Here is a 12,660-nt window from a genome sequence, read left to right as displayed (position 1 = left end):
ATTTTGTTTCCCCTAATCTCCCATTCCCTCTTTCTAATTTTCTCTCATTCTACCTTAGATCTCATAGTCACACCACAACAGCCTTCCTCTGGGAACAAAAGTTTGTAGATATCTCTCAACAAAATTTAAAAGATATTACTCATTTTTTCTCCATGATTTTTATTCCCTAATACTTTAAAATTGAGGAACAATTTATATATGATAAAACATACAGATCTTAACTGTACAATTTGATGAGTTTTGAGAAAATATATACACCATGTAACCTCCATCCCAATCAAAATATAGAACATTTCCTTCCCTCCAAGAAACTTCCTCATGCCTGGTCAATCCCCCACCCCTAGAGACAAACACTACTCTGATTTCTATCACCATAAAATAGTTTTGCCTATATTAAACTTGATTGCATGTACTCTTGTTGTGTCTGGCTTTTTTTCCTCTACATAATGTTTTTTAGATTCATCTATGTTGATACACGAATTAGCTTTTTAGCTTTACTTTTTATTGCTGAGAACTTTTCTATTATATAAATATGCTACAATTTGCCTTTACCATTTAAAAAAATGTTGTTGTCAGGTTTAAAAAATTTTAGTCCTTCAATGGATGTGAAGTGGTACCTCATTGTAGTTTTATTTCACATTTCCTGATGAGTAATGATGTCGAGCATCTTCCCACTCACTGGTTGGTGACATAGATCTTCCTTTGTGAGGTGCCTATTCAAGTCATTTGACCATTTTATAAATAGAATTGTTTTCTTTGTATTATTGGTTTGTCAGATATCTGAGTTAGTACTTTATCCCATTCTGTGGCTCGTCTTTTTGTTTTCTTAATGGTATCTTTTTTTATTTTTTTAAGATTTTTTTGATGTGGACCATTTTTAAAGTCTTTATTGAATTTGTTACAGTATTGCTTCTGTTTTATATTTTGGTTTTTTGGCCATGAGGCATGTGGAATCTTAGCTCCCAACCAGGGATCAAACCCGCACATCCTGCATTGGAAAGCAAAATCTTAACCACTGGACTGCCAGGGAAATCCCTTAATGGTATCTTTTTTTTTTTTTTTTTGCAGTACACGGGCCTCTCACTGTTGTGGCCTCTCCTGTTGTGGAGCACAGGCTCTGGACGCGCAGGCTCAGCGGCCATGGCTCATGGGCCTAGCCGCTCCGTGACATGTGGGATCTTCCCAGATCAGGGCACAAACCTGTGTCCTCTGCATCGGCAGGTGGACTTTCAACCACTGCGCCACCAGGGAAGCCCAATGGTATCTTTTGATGAGCAGAAATGTTTAATTTTAATGAAGTTTAATTTATCAGTTTTTCTCTTATGGTTAGTGCTTTCTATAACCTAAGAAATATTTGCCTATCCCAAGGTTGCAAAAATATTTTCCCATGTTTTCTTCTGTATGCTTTAGGGTTTTAGCTTTCATGTCTATGTCTGTGATCCATCTCAAATTAATTTTTGTGTGTGGTGTGAGGTAGGGATCAAGTTAGTTTTTTTTTTTTTCCCATATAGATATCCAGTTGTTCCAGCATCTCATGTCCTTAAACTGACAGAATGTGCCTTTATACCTTTCTTTGCTTATCATGCAAAAAGAATTCTAAATCAAACCTGAAATCTTGTGATACATATCTTTGTCTCCCACATCCTGCTGCTGCCCTAAAACATAGCCAATAACTTTTTTTTTAAACATCTTTATTGGAGTATAATTACTTTACATTGTTGGATTAGTTTCTGCTGTATAACAAAGTGAATCAGCCATATGCACACACATATCCCCATATCCCCTCCCTCCCACGTCTCCCCCCCACCCCCTCCATCCCACCCCTCTAGGTGGTCACAAAGCACTGAGCTGGTCTCCCTGTGCTATGTGCATAACCAATAACTTTAAGTGCAAATTATTATGTCCCCCAGACAATTACAAATTATTTCCTTCTTTAGAATCATATATTTCAGATTTAGGGAGAAAAAATTTTTATTTTAATTTTTTTGAGATTTATTTTTATTTATTTGTTTTTGGCTGCATTGGGTCTTCATTGCTCTGCATGGGCTTTCTCTAGTCGTGGTGAGCGGGGGCTGCTCTTCATTGTGGTGTGTGGGCTTCTCATTGCAGTGGCTTCTCTTGTTGCGGAGCAAGGGCTCTAGGTGAGTGGGCTTCAGTAGGTGTGGCTCGCAGACTCTAGAGCATAGCCTCAGTAGTTGTGGCACACGGGCTTAGTTGCTCCACGGCAACTAAGTTGCTCCTGGTCCAGCACCAGGGCTCGAACCTGTGTCCCCTGTATTGGCAGGCAGATTCTTAACCACTGCGCCACCAGGGAAGCCCCGAGAAAAAAGATTTTGTAAGGAAAAATCTTTTTAGTTTTTCTTTGACTCTGCCTTTCCAATGGTTAAGATATTGGGTTGACCCAGAAGTTGGTTTGGGTTTTTCCATGAAATCTTATGGAAAAACCGAAACGAACTTTTGGGCCAACCCAATACAAAGAAAATCAACTGTTGAGTTTTGTGCTGCAAATTTACATCTATCATATAAAGGGTGAAATAATATGAAACAACATTGTGGTTTAACTCATTTTTTTCAATGTCTTCAAAATTGGTATCTGTCTCTTAAAAAATCAAGTTTACCTAAAACCAAAAGAATAAAGTTCCAAAAAGAAAAATAGGGGAAAACATCAAATAATGCAGAGATGTCAAGGAACAATGGAAGTGACCTTTAGATGTAAAAATTAGGAGTGACCTAAATGAGGGGACTTTCTGCAGGATGGCGGAGGTGGAAACAAGAGGAGCAAGGGAAGCTGAGGGAAAAACAAGACTTAACAGGGATGAATAGAATTAAGAGGCAATTTTCTAAGAGACAGAAAGGAGGAACCAATAAATTTTGGAGATAAAATTCCTTTGGGTCTTGCCTGGCAAATATCAAATACATTCTGATGCTAGAAATCCCATATATGAATGCTTACTTTTTAAAAGAAATTTTATTTTATTATTAATAGATAATATTTTAAGAACATTTTTGGATTTACAGAAAAATTGAGCAGGTAATACAGTTCCCATATATCCCACATACAGTTTCTTATATTATTTACATCTTACATTAGTATGGTACCTTTGTTACAATTAATGAACCAGTTTTGATACATTATTATTAACCGAAGTCCATAGTGTATTCATATTTCCTTGGTTTTTGCTTAACGTCCTTTTTGTGTTCCTGGATCCCATCCAAGATACCACATTACATTTAACTGTCATTTCTCCTTAGGTTCCTCTTGGCTGTGACAGTTTCTCAGACTTTCCTTGTTTTTGATGACCTTAACAGTTACAAGGAGTACTGATCACGTATATCAAAGGATGTTTGTCTATTGAAATTTGTCTAATGTTTTACTCATGATTAGACTGGGTTATGGGTTTATGAGAGGAAGATCACGGAGGTAAAGCGCCATTTTCATCACATCATATCAAGGGTACGTCCTAGCAATGTGATTTATGAAATGACACTTGATGTTGACCTTGAATTGGCTGAGGTAGTATTTATCAGGTTTCTCCGCTTTAAAGTTACTCTCCATCCATCTCCTTTCTACACTGTACTCTTTGGAAGGAAGTCACTATGCACCGCCCACACTTAATGAGTGGGGAGTTATGCTCCCCCTCCTTGATGGCAGCATATGGACATAAACTATTTGGAATGCTTTTGCATGGGAGAGTCGTCCCTTCTTCCCATTTATTAATTTTTCAATCATTTATTTCTATCAATATGGACTCAGGGAACTTTATTTTATACAGTGTTATAATCCAATAATACTTTATTTGTTTTGCTACTCAGATTGTTCCAGTTTTAGCCATTGAAAGCTCTTCCAGTTAACTCTGCATGTTTACTTTCTAACCCAAAGCTGTTTAGTGTTCACTTCGGTTTTTATACCATGAGATTTAAAAGCAGGAATGGGATCTACAGTATAATTATTATATTGGCAAAAACTGATTTCTTCAATATTAGATGGCCTCCTTCCCTTTAAATGCCTTAGAGGAATCTTGTTCTCTTTGCACGTTAGTAATTATTAAAAATGGAAAATGTCACCATTTTAGAGGGAGCAGTGTTTATTGATCTTTCATACATGATTCCAACAGCCAGCTGATAAGAGCAAGCTGGTTTCAGGGCTGGGGCACAGGGTTCAGTCTCTCCAAGGCTGATTAGCATCTACTGTCCAGCCACTAACTATGCCCCACAAGCTGAGCTTGGCACCAGCCAGCTTGGTTTTACAGATGTTGACTCAGTCTAGAAGTAGCTGTCTGGGCACGAGGGCATGCCTTGAAGATAGTGATTCAGCTCAAGGGCTTCAAAGACAAAGGCTGTCACAGAGCTGGGACATTTGGAGATCCCAAGTCAAGGCCTCAAAAATGTATTGATAGATTATAAATGGAAAGGGCCTTGCTATAGACTGAATGTTAGTGTCCCTCCAAAATTCATATGTTGAAACCTAATCCCTAATGTGATGGTATTTGAAGATGCGGACTTTGGGAGGTAGTTATGTCATGAGGATGGAACCCTCATAAGTGGGATTAGTGCCCTTACAAAAGAGACTGCAGAGAACTCCCTTGCCTCTTCCACCATGTGATGACAGAGGAAGAAGACAGCTGTCTATGAACCAGGAAGTAGGTTCCCACCAGACACTGAATCTGCCAGCACCTTGACCTTGGACTTCTAGCTTCCAGAACCATGAGAAATAAATTTCTGCTGTTTATAAGCCACCCAGTCTGTGGTATTCTATTATAGCAGCCAGAACAAGCTAAGACAGGCCAGTATTGGTTATTTTTCCTATATAACACATCACTCCCAAACTTAGTGACTGAAAACAACAGTCATTTATTATCTCTCATGGTTCCTATGTGTTGGGTATTTGGGAAATACTCAGTGGGGTGGTTCTGGCTTGGAGTCTCTCCTGATTTTCAGTCAAATGGTGGTTGAGAACTGGGGTTGCCTCGAGGGCTTCTTCAGCCACACGTCCACGACCTGGGCTGGGATGATCAAAACCTCTGCGGACTAAAACAGCTGGGGCTCCCAGGTGTCTCCCTCTATCTCTGTGTGGTCTCTCCACATGGTCACTCCAGCATGGCAGCTTCATGGGAGCTGGACTTCTTACATGGTAGCTCAGGGCTACCCCAGGAGAGGGAGAGAACACACGCTGAAGGCATGTTGCCTTTTTCTAATGTAGCCTCAGAAATTTCATGGTCACTTTGCCAATTTATTAGAAGCATGTCGCTAAGTTCGGGCCATATCCCCTCCCAGTCCTGTGGCCCAGGAAGCTGGGTGACAGCTCCTCCCTGCTATTAGTCCTGGGACGGTGCACCCTGGTGATTTCCCTGCACTCTGACCACACCTTTGTACCGTCCTTGTATTAAACGCCCCGCAAATGACCCCCTTGTGAGCCGCCATCTGTTTCCTGCTCTGACATTGACAGTTACACCCATCTCCCTCTTCGAGATGTGGTGATGACTTGCCCAATTTCCCAGTCAGTGATCTGGGGCTTGGGATACCTAATCCAGAGCCATTTTGTTTCCACCCTATAGCTACTGCACGTGGAAACCGGAATAAACCCCCTGAAATCCTTGATTACTCCCACGGGGTGTTGTTTCTATGGAGGTTCACAGTGCTGTGCTGAGCCTGAAGCAAAAGGAAGAACCACTAAGACCACTGGTGTCTTTATCTAAGACTTCGATATTTTGTTTATCCTGGGGGTTTTTTTGGCATCGGTTTTCCTTTTACGTTTTACCGCATCATACTGTTTATCATGATGATGAGTTTTTGTGCCCTCACTGCCCTGCCTGAGTCCCGGCCCTGTCCCCTTACCCCTCCCCACTTTTCTCACTGCCACTCCACACAGCTGGCCGTGGTCTTCAGAGCCAACTCCAGGAACTGTTTCAGCCCTTCCTCCCTTCCCTTTCCTCAGGTTTCACATTACCTGGTTGATGTCACATCTTTGGATGTTGACAGCTAACATTTGAGCGGTGACAGTTCTTTAATTTGTAACTAAATGGGAAGAGCAGAAGCCCCTTTTGCCATTTGCTTTTAGGTACCAGCCAGGAGTGCCAGGAGTGCCAGGTGTGGGTGTGTGTGTGCTCTTGCTGAGGATAGAGATGGATGAGATGCAGAAGCAGGCTTTCAGGAGCGTACCTTTAGGGTTGGAGACAGACATACTAAAAGTCATGACAAAATATGGTAAGGGCTTTCAGGCATATATATAGAGCGTTATGAGTCTAGAGCAGCTAACTCTGTTGCTCAGAGTGTGTGGAAGGAAGGACGCAGGGGAGGGAGGAAAAGAAGGGAGAGAGGGAGGGAGGAGGGAGGAAGGAAGGGTTGGCAGAGGGGAGGAGCAGGCTGGCCGCTGCCAGGGGTCCGATAAAAGTCAGCTAAGAAGGCACCGCAGATAGCTCACCGCTGCGTTGCTTGCTTGCATTTTCCTCTATTGCTTTCCTTATTTAGAACCTCTGGTGTCACTCCACGTAACTGGCAGACTTTTCTCCTTTAGATCTATTCTAAGGTACTAAGAAATGAGCCTCTTTACACTTCCTTTGTCTTCCATCAGAGCAGAGGCTGATGTTCTGTGCCCATGCGCGTCACCACTACCTAATGACAAACACACCAGTACTGGACCCGGCTGTACTTTTCCCTTTGATGCAGGCAGTGAGGGATTACTAAATGGCATTTCATTATGATCTACTGGCTAGATGTTAGTCATGGCATATTTTAGAGTAAGCCCGAAGGGAACTGAGATAACAATGTCACTCCAAAGTCAAGGATGCCGTTGCAGAAACATGAGCAACCCCAATCTCCTTCGCAGTTATTGATCTGCCAGCATCTTGCTTTGGCCTGTGCCATCTCACTTTCTGCTGCTAGTAATTTTAAAACCTAAAATATAATTTTGGGGGTGAATGTCCAGGGTTGCTGTCTTTGAAGGAGGATTGATTACCTGGCTGGATAGAGAGAGATCTTTTTAGCCTAGACTTCGTTTCTGACTCATTGTGATAATTGGGCACATCATTTAATCTCTCTTCTTTCCTCCCATCATCACTGTTTGTTTGGAAGTCTTGCCAAATCGTTGCTTTCTTATTCCCAGTATCCCTAAGGCTTAACAGAGGACGTCATTCAATAATCCCTGATATGGAATCAAATATTATTCTCTTTGGGTAGTTCCTAATTATCTTATCTTCTGTTTCTGCTTTATAACTTCAACCTTCCCCTTTCCTCAATCATATCAATTTCTCTACTCTCTACATTTCAATTTTTCTCTCTGTCGCAGCTAAGCCACTATCCAGTATAATGCACCATCTTTAATGGGGCCCATTCCTAGCTAGTTTTTGAAATGCAGTTCTGTAGTATATTTCAACTTATTTCTCTCTTTGTCTAACTATGGCTTTTAAAGTCTGTTAATGTTCTAATATGAAGTCATTCATTCTAATGTAATAATAATATAAAAAACATATCCTACACATGCACTCATAAAATTATCATTAGAAGGAAAGCCCTAGTGATAAAGACATATAATATCATTGGTATAATTTAATAATATCTACACTTAAGGTTATCCTTTCTGAAGGGCATATATTATAATATTTAATTCCTATACAGGCATACCTCGGAGATATTGGGGTTCAGTTTCAGACCACTGCAATAAAGTGAATATTGCAGTAAATTGAGTCATAAAAATTTTTTGGTTTCCCAGTGCATATAAAAGTTACGTTTATACTATACTGTAGTTTATTAACTGTGCAGTAGCACTATGTCTGAAAAACAATGTACAGACCTTAGTTAAAAAATACTTTCTGGGCTTCCCTGGTGGCGCAGTGGTTGAGAGTCTGCCTGCCGATGCAGGGGACACAGGTTCGTGCCCCGGTCTGGGAAGATTCCACATGCCACGGAGCGGCTGGGCCAGTGAGCCATGGCTGCTGAGCCTGCGCATCCGGAGCCTGTGCTCCGCAACGGGAGAGGCCACAACAGTGAGAGGCCCACGTACCACAGAAAAAAAAAACAAAAAAACTTTCTTTGGCTCCCCTGGTGGTGCAGTGGTTAAGAATCCACCTGCCAATGCAGGGGACAGGGGTTCGAGCCCTGGTCGGGGAAGATAACACATGCCGCGGAGCAACTAACCCGTGCGCCACAACTACTGAACCCGCGTGCCTAGAGCCCATGCCCTGCAACAAGAGAAGCCACCGCAATGAGAAGCCCGCGCACCACAATGAAGAGTAGGCCCCACTCTTGCAACTAGAGAAAGTCCGTGTACAGCAACAAAGACCCAACACAGCCAATAAAAAACAAAAAACAAAAAACTTTCTTGCTGAAAAAGGCTAATAATTGTCTGACGATGCAGGGTTGCCACAAACCTTTGATTTGTAAAAAAATGCAATATCTGTGAAGTGTAATAAAGTGAAGTGCAATTAAATGAGGTATGCCTATAATAATTCCCAGTGTAGATCACCATTTTACAGGTGAGAAAACTTATGATCAAAGAAGTCATTGAACCAGGGTTTTTGTTTTTATTTTGTTTCTCTATTTTGAAGACACCTATTATTTTGTGAATCCAGCATTCCTTTTTTTTCTGGAAACCGCTTCTCCCTTCCCCATTCATATGGCTGTCATGAGAACAGTCATGGAATGACTGGATCCTATCCTCTGGCCTCGGAGCCTTTTCCCACTAAGTTTGTGGACTGGGGATTATGAGTACATTGGATCAGAGTATTTTTATTTGTCTAAGGGTAACTTGTAAAGCTAAGGCATTACTGGTGGCTGGTTTACCACCACAAAAGCTACAGATGTTGGGAGAAGGCAGCCTGAGACAGAGAGACTGGGAAGTAGCTCCTGACTCCTGTTTTCTGCTCAAGCATTCTGCAAGCCATCCTGATAATAACTTCCCCTTCAGTTCCAGTTCGCTATCAGTCACGTGCAACCCCCAAAAGTCCTAACCTCTATTGACTGCTGGTCGTCTTAACCACATCAAAGGGAGATAATGGATTTGAGTTGAAAGTCACTGACATGTGAGAGTTTCATTCAAAGGCCAAGTTATACTAGACCCCCCAAGGAACTAGTTTAGTTCCTTCCTTCCTGATCTCAAACACATCAGAAAAAGAAACTTATGTATTAAAAATAACTACGTTAAGAGAATGGACTTAAGGACACTGGGAGGGGGAAGGGTAAGCTGGGACGAAGTGAGAGAGTGGCATGGACATATACACACTACCAAACGTAAAATAGCTAGCTAGTAGGAAGCAGCTGCATAGCACAGGGAGATCAGCTCGGTGCTTTGTGACCACCTAGAGGGATGGGATAGGGAGGGTGGGAGGGAGGGAGTCGCAAGAGGGAGGAGATATGGGGATATATGTATATGTATAACTGATTCACTTTGTTACACAGCAGAAACTAACACACCATTGTAAAGCAATTATACTCCAATAAATATGTTAAAAAAATAAATAAAAATAAAAAGGGTTTTGGGAGGCATACCTGATTAGGGCATACTACAGAAATCATCTTCAGGAATATTTTCCTGAAAGAAAAGTCCTTAAGGTTGTGAACATCTAGAAAGATGAGTTGTATTGATGCTGTCCTTCACTAGTTACCCAGGGAGCTTGTGAGTAACCATTTGTTCCATGGACAGTTGGGAGTCAAGATATTTTATTAGTCTGATTTCCAGTGTTAGGATTTCACGTTACCACAAAATTCTATTGAGCTTAGGGAGCCTTTCTGCAGGTGTTATTAACCTCATTTCGGACTGAAGAAAATTTGGCAGGACATCCTGAAATAAATCAGCAGCGCTGCAAAGAAAAAGGTCGGTAAGAATTTCTCTCGTAGGCTAACTCCCTCTTTTACCAGATACTGTGGGTTATCTAAATTAATCCAAATGATGACTCTCCCCCACAGAAGAAGGAAATTAAAACTTTAAATCAACCAAAAAAAAATAATAGCTACGTTAAAAAAAATAGTCAAATTCATTCAAACAGCAAGTCATCTTGAAAGAAATGGAAAACTAGTTGGTTTTTTTTTTTAGTTTTTTTAGTGCCATTGTGGTGGGTCATGTGACCGTTTACTGAAAACTAGTTTTTGTTGGTGGTGGTTAATTACAATGGGCTATATTCAGTCATCTTTATTTCTTAAAGAACTCAATCATATGTCCCATTTCCAACATTTCAACATACCACTCGGGAAAGGGAAAAGGAAGATCTTCTAGAGCAGGTATTGCTAATGTTCTCTGTTCAAGTGATTAACAAAAGAAAAAGTGTACTATTATATGTAGGGAATACTTAAGGGAATCTTAAGACAGGCCCTAGAGTAGAAAGAGATTTGGGATTACATTGTCCCCTTTCTGCTTCAGACACCGCAGTGTGTAAGCCTTGGCAGCCTCCACAAACTTGCACTTGGCTCTCATAATCACGTCATAGGCCCTGTGGGTGACAACAAAGTCCCTTTTTCTGCTGCTTAGAAGTTGGCTATGTGCACCTCTTCAGTCTCAGCAAAATTTTAAAATCCCACCCCTGCCATGTTCATGGATTGAATATGGCTCTGTATCATGTGGCCACCTTGACCTTCAGGCTTAACACAGTGACAATTTGCTCTGGCGCTTTGTGAAATGAAAAATGTCTTACCTAATGAAAAGGATGTCTTAACCCTTCCTAACAATAATTTAAGACCTAAAATATACTGATCAGGGATTGTATTAACATCAGCATGGGAGAGGCTGTCTAGAAAAACATGGAGAAAAACTAAAATGTGTGCAGAGAATGGAGGTGAACATATGAATAATTTCCAACCAGCATGCTTGGGGACTCTGAGTTAACTCAGAACATATTTCAAAATAATCAATTTGGTTAAACAAATATTAAGCTAATTGTTTCAATGACTAAATTGGTCCATGAAAATAATTTTTCTTCAGACATAGACCTAGTTACTGTCCAGAAACTTTTTCTTCTGTCTAATCCAAATGGCTCTTCCATTGCTCTCATCCATTTTTTTTTTTTTTCCCTCGGTACGCGGGCCTCTCACTGTTGTGGCCTCTCCCATTGCAGAGCACAGGCTCCGGACGCGCAGGCTCAGTGGCCATGGCTCACGGGCCCAGCCGCTCCGTGGCATGTGGGATCTTCCCAGACCGGGGCACGAACCTGTGTCCCCTGCATCGTCAGGCGGGCTCTCAACCACTGCGCCACCAGGGAAGCCCGCTCTCACCCATTTTTAATACTTCGGCTCACAGAGAATGGCTACCTTCTTCTCTTTGTCCTCCAACTCCATCTTCTTGTTATTCCCCTATAGGTTCTAATTTTCATCCTTTAGTTACTCTTATTTAAACAAAACAAAACAAAACAAAACACGGTTTCCACTGACTTAGTAGATATTTGCCAAACTGGTGAAAATAACACATGAATATCCCCACCTAGGATTTGGTAGGAATGAAATTCTTTTTCTACCATAGTTTGTGGATTGTTTCGTAAAACAGGATGTTACCCCTCTGTCATCGTGTTTCCCCAGCTCTTTCTGGAGACAGGCCAGGCATGTGTGCAGTTGAGGTTAAGCCATTTTTTTTTCTATTTTTTTTATTCCTCTCAGGTTTCTTTATACCCTCTCTAAGATTCAGACATCCAAAGAGTCCCAGGGTGGGGAGAAGGACATAGTGGCCAGTGTTTATGACATTTGGGTGCCCTCTCCTCTCATGCTGTCTGTGGTCTGAGGACTGTTTACAAAGTTGGACTATGGTAGGAAGGCCTCCAGGTTAAACAATTAAGAGGCAGCTCCTTCAGAGCTCAGAATTGTCTTAAATATGAAAATATCAAGTTCTGACACCACTAGACAAATGGCTGCTTCATTCTGAGTATTTATAAACTAAATATAGAACTATTTCCTTGAGTCAAAACCCTATATGATGGTCTTATTATTTGGATTAATTTTTTTTTTTTTTTTGGCGGCACGCGGGCCTCTCACTGCTGTGGCCTCTCCCGTTGCGGAGCACAGGCTCCAGACGTGCAGGCTCAGCAGCCGTGGCTCACGGGCCCAGCCGCTCCGTGGCATGTGGGATCTTCCCGGACCGGGGCACGAACCTGTGTCCCCTGCATCGGCAGGCGGACTCTCAACCACTGCGCCACCAGGGAAGCCCTGGAATAATTTTAATAGTAAAGAAAGCTATGGGTAGTAACCATGTTTTCTGTCAGGCAGAAGTAAAAACATGATTTTTTTTAGGATGTGTAGTGGCCTTGCTCAGCACAGAGATTGGAGAGGGGTGGGAAAACTGAAGGTGGAGATCTTCATATTTCCCACAATGTTGGACATAAAGGAGAAGCAATTCTCTTCTCATCTAATCAGCAAAGATAAGGTTAACTTATTCCTGCATCTCTAAGTCATTTGTTTAGCCCTGGAAATTTGATGATGAGCCGTTTTAATAAAGCTTCTCAGCAGGTCCTTCTACCAGAGTATGAAAGTAATGCAGGTATTCGAAGGCGTGAAATGGAATGACTCCATCTTTCAGTGGTTCAGATGGATGTTAAGGTCATGGCCACGGTTAGCTGGCCCAGGAGTGTGTCCATCCTATATACATTCAGGCTATGTGACAGAGCTCGGCTGAAATCCAGGAGTCCGTGGACTCCACAGTTAGCTTTCTATTAAGGAAAAGCTTACAAGAAACTGGACCAGGATAAA

Source organism: Aethalodelphis obliquidens, unplaced genomic scaffold (assembly GCF_003676395.1).
Source record: "Aethalodelphis obliquidens isolate GAN/ISIS:26980383/991018 unplaced genomic scaffold, ASM367639v1 scaffold4, whole genome shotgun sequence".
NCBI classification, from domain to species: Eukaryota; Metazoa; Chordata; class Mammalia; order Artiodactyla; family Delphinidae; genus Aethalodelphis; species Aethalodelphis obliquidens.
This window is presented reverse-complemented; position numbering follows the sequence as displayed.